This window comes from Schistocerca piceifrons, chromosome 5 (genome assembly GCF_021461385.2).
Source record: "Schistocerca piceifrons isolate TAMUIC-IGC-003096 chromosome 5, iqSchPice1.1, whole genome shotgun sequence".
Taxonomy (NCBI): domain Eukaryota; kingdom Metazoa; phylum Arthropoda; class Insecta; order Orthoptera; family Acrididae; genus Schistocerca; species Schistocerca piceifrons.
Window position 1 is genome coordinate 461,859,606 of NC_060142.1, and position 5,132 is coordinate 461,864,737.

The following is a 5,132-nucleotide window of genomic DNA, read 5'->3' on the forward strand; positions in this document are numbered from 1 at the left end:
GCTGACGGTAAGCACAGCCCCTTATGAACTACTACCGGCCACCAGTACTCTCTCACTCAGAGAAAGAAAAGAGAAATGCTGCGCTGAGAAAATTCTTCTTATAGGACTGATAAACTATGATTTCTTCTTTAAGGCTCAGTGGTGATCGAGGGAACTGTGAGCAAATGCAACAGACATCACTACAACAAAGACCTGAAGCAGGCAAAAACAGTGATACGAACACGAAATATCAAAAAAATGAGAGTAATGCAGCAGCTGTTACTGCTACAGAAGCTTTTCAATTACTTTATTTCTCTTCCAGGAGGACATTCCTACGAGGATGTGCTGAAAAGTAATGCCTCCGAATTTTTTATGTGAAATCTCATACAGCTTTTTTAAATAAAACATATTATTAACATTCCACATCTTTATTCTTCATGTCTACATACACTCTTTTCAAGAATCACGAGAGAAGGAGGTCTAAATGGAAACAGCCGGTTGATACGGGAAGTTTACTTCATTGTGAGACAGAGACTCTGTAATCAGATACTGGACTGTAAAGTGTATCCAGGAGCAGACATGGACTCAAATCACAATGTATTGTATTGTATTTTATGTTAACTGGGGGCCTATAAACGACGGAGAGGCTCCTTCCCAGCCGCAGTCGTCCAAAAACCCACGACGACTACCGCAGTCCACTTCACCCCTCCGCCGCCCCACAACGAACCACTCTTTAAGAGTTATTGTGCGGTTCGGCCCACCCGGTGGACCCCCCCTCCCCAGAGAACGTCTCACACCAGACGAGTGTAACCCCTATGTTTGCGTGGTAGAGTAATGGTGGTGTACGCGTATGTGGAGAACTTATTTGCTGAGGCAGAATAAGGGAACCAGCCCGCATTCGCTGACACAGATGGAAAACCGCCTAAAGCCCATCCACAGACTGGCCGACTCACCGGATTCGTGTGGATTCGTGTCTGCAACCTTCCTAATCCGGAAAACTGTGCGTTAGACCACATGGCTAACCGGGCGGGCTCAGATCACAATGTAGTAGTGGTGAAGAGTAGGCTGAAATTTAAGAAATTTGTCAGGAACAATCAATACGCAAAGAAGTGGAATACCGAAGTACTAAGGAACGACGAGATAAACCTTAAAATTCTCTAAGGCTATAGATACAGCAATAAGCAATAGCCAACAGGCAGTACAGTTGGAGAGGAATTGACTTCTCTAAAAAGAGCAGTCACATAAGCTGGAAAGAAAAAAATAAGACAACTGTGCAGAAACCGTGGGTACCAGAAGAACTACTTCAGTTGGTCGATAAAAGAAGGAAGTACAAAAATGTTCAGGGAAAATCAGGAATACAAACATTTAAGTCACTGAGGAATGAAATAAATAGGAAGTGGGGGGAAGCTAAAACAAAATGGCTGCATGAAAAATGTGAAGAAATCGGAAAAGGAGTGATTGTTGGAAGGACCGACTCATCATATAGGAAAATCAAAAGGAAGAGTGGTAACAATAAGCGCGCAACGGGAATTCCAGTGTTAAATTCAGAGGAGAGAGCTTGTAAGTGAAAGAGTGCATTCAACGCCTCTACGAGGGAAAGATTTGTCTGATGTGATGGAAGAAGAAACAGGAGTCGGTTTATAATCAGAATTTAAAAGAGCTTTGGAGGCCTTGCGATCAAATAAAGAAGAAATGATGGATAACGTTCCATCAGAATTTTTAAAATCCTTCGGGAAGTGGCAACAAAACGACTATTGAGGTTGGTATGTAGAGTGAATGAGTCTGGCAACATACCATCTGACTTTCGGAAATTCATCATCCACATAATTCCGAAGACAGCAAGAGCTGAAAAGCGTGAGAATTGTTGCACAATCAGCTTAACAGCTCATGCATCCAAGTTGCTTACGAGGATAATATACAGAAGAATGGGAAAGAAAATTGAGGATGCGCTAGACTACCGCCAGTTTGGCTTTAGGAAAGGAAATGCACGAGAGAGGCAATTCTGACGCTGCAGTTACAATACGTACAATAGCCAAGAGTGGACGACCAAGAACGAAGTGCTCGTATTAAAAAGGATGTAGGCTTTCGCTCTTGCTGTTCAGTCTGTACATCGAGGAAGCAATGATGGAAATAAAGTAAAGGTTCAGGAGTGGAATTAAAATTCAAGGTGAAAGGATATCAATGAGACGATTGGCTGATGACATTAATAGCTAATGCATTGAAATTGCTGACAAGAATAATATACAGAAGAATGGAAAAGGAAATTGAGAATGTGTTAGATGACGATCAGTTTGGCTTTAGGAAAGGTATAGGCACCAGAGAGACAATTCTGATGATGTGGTTGATAACAGAAGCAAGACTAACGAATCAAGACACGCTCATAGGATTTGTCGACCTGGTAAAAGCGCTCGATAATATAAAATGGTGCAAGACATTCGAAATTCTGAGAAAAACAGCAGTAAGCTACAGGGAGGGACGGGTAATAAACAAAGTTCACAAGTGCCAAGAGGGAATAATAAGAGTGGATGACCATGTACGATGTGCTCGGATTAAAAGGGATGTAAGACGTGGATGTAGTCCTTCGGTCCTACTTTTCAATATGTACATCGAAGAAGCAATAATGGAAATAAAAGAAAAGTCCAGGAGTGGTAATAAAATTCAAGGTAAAAGGGTGTTAATGATATGGTTCGCTGATGATATTGCTATCCTAAGTGAAAGTGAAGATGAATTAAATGATCTGTTGAATGGAATGGTCTAATGAGTGTAGAATTTGGACTGAGACTAAATGGAAGAAAGACTAAATTAAGGTAAAGTAGCAGAAATGAGAACGAGAAACTTAATATCAGGATTGATGGTCACGAAGTAGATGAAGCTAAGGAATTCTACTACCTAGGCAGAAAATAATCAATGATGGACGGAGCAAGGATATCAAAAGTAGACTAGCTGGCAAAAATGGCATTTCTGGCCAAGAGGAGTCTACTAATTTCGAACATTGGACTTAAATTGAGGAAGAAATTTCTGATAATGTACGTTTGGAGTCCAGTATTGTATGTTAGTGAAACATGGACTGTGGGAAAACCGGAACAGAAGGGAATCGAAGCATTTGACATGTGGTGCTACAGACGAATGTTGAAAATTAGGTGTACTGTTAAGGTAAGGAACGAGGAGGTTCTGCACAGAATGAAAGAGGAAAGGAATATGTGGAAAACACTGACAAGGAGAAAGGACAGGATGGTCGGACATCTGTCAAGACTTAAGGGACTGACTTCCACGGTACTAGATGGAGCTGTACAGGGGAAAAACTGTAGAGGAAGACCGAGATGGGAATACATCGGGAAAATAATTGAAGTAAGTTGCACGTGGTACTCTGAGATGAAGGAGTTGGCACAGGAGAGGCATTCGTGGTGGGTTGCATCAAAACGATCAGAAGTCTAATGACTCAAAAGAAAGTACTTTTGTAACGACAGAGTTAAAATGAGAACATGAGAGCAGAGCGAAATTTGGTCTCCTCTTCGTAAATCACAATGAGGTTGTTTCACAGCGCACTGTTGTCCAGAAAGATGTTTGGTTGAGTAATGTGCCAGTTTTGTACCTAAGCTGTAATTAAATTTAGACTAAACGGAAACTATATAACTCTCCTAGATCTACTAAGTGCAAGGGAAGAATGAACGTCAGATAGTGATGCTACCGAAACAGTACGTGCTGATACAATTACGAAAATGTAGTGACAGAAATGCCGTAGGAAGAGCACAATGAGTATCATAGGCTCCACTTTTGTAAGCACAGTGGGATAAGGTTCGAAAAAGTCGTCAGGAAATATCATCGTGAAAAGATGTGAGGTACTGATGTACTAAACAGTGATGAGGTGCGTTTGAAGTACGCTAAGGCTGCTGACGTTGCGGTAATGAACACCACAATACGCAGTTCAATTGAAACTGAATGGACATCTCTAAAAATAGCAGTTACATAGTCGGACTGACGCATATAGGTGCAAGGAATGCAATTGCAAAGAAGACATTACTAAGGAAGAAAAACTTCAATTGATCAACGAAAAATGTAAGAACAGAAATGTTCAAGAAAGACAGGAATGTAGTATAATGAGTCACTTCTTGACGAAAAAACCACGGCGAAACGCCTGCAAGAGGTAGGCAAATAAACCGAAGAAGAAATCGGAAAGACTGAATCGGTGTATTGGGAAGTTTTAAAAAAATGGATAAAATCAAAGTGAGATGTGTCAAAACGTCAACATTTAAAATCCATGTAAAGTTCCACTGCCAACCACAAAGGAGAGACCAGATAGTTTGAAAGAGTACGCTAAAGTCCTCTGCGAGGACAGAGGAAGATCTGGGAGACGATATTGGAGACAGAAGGGACCATTATTAGAGTCAGAGTTTAACAAAAACGTTCAGTTTGCCTGTAGCGAAGGTAAAGAACTATATCGGTAATTATGATGATTAACTTGCTAATGAAAACAAGATTTAAGAAAAATCAAGACACTTTCGTAAGATTTATATATGAAGACAGTAACCGTTCTCGAAAGAACAGAATACTGTTGATGACTGTGCAGCTTTTCCCTGGAATAAATGATGACTAACTGAAACCCTCACCTGCCGACAGGTGTCGTTGACACACCTCTATGTGGACAGCTGAAAATGTGTGCCCTGACCGGGACTCGAACCCGGGATCTTCTGCTTATATGGCAGAAGCTCTATCCATCTGAGCCACCGAGGACACAGATGAATAGCGCGACTGCAGGGACTTATCGCTTGCACACTTCCCGTGAGACTCACATTCCCAACTGTGCACAATTCTAAATGTCTATAAGGTACATTACATATGTAGAATTGTGGACGGTTGGGAATGTGAGTCTCATGGGAAGCGTGCAAGGGATAAGTCCCTGCAGTCGCGCTATGCATCTGTGTCCTCGGTGGCTCAGATGGATCATCGCACGAAGGCGCAGATCTCCTTGATCATGCGGCGTAACTTGGAAGCACTGTAGTCCGTTCTCGAGCTTCTAATCGCATCCCTCAAGAACGTCCGTCGATGTTCCACCTCCTTCAGGAGAGACAACGACGACGACGAGCTCTGATCCAAGTCCTCACTGATGTGGATGGACGCCGGCACGACACCCAACAAAGCATCGGTCGTACTCT

The 5,132-nt window shown here is 42.0% G+C and overlaps 1 non-coding gene across 1 annotated transcript; it reads right to left on the reverse strand.

Annotated features, from left to right (window-relative positions):
* Nucleotides 1-4,636: 4,636 nt before the first annotated feature.
* On the reverse strand, nucleotides 4,637-4,711 carry Trnai-uau. The gene has a single exon. It is a non-coding gene; the product is annotated as a tRNA-Ile (tRNA).
* Between the last annotated feature and the right edge of the window lie 421 nt (nucleotides 4,712-5,132).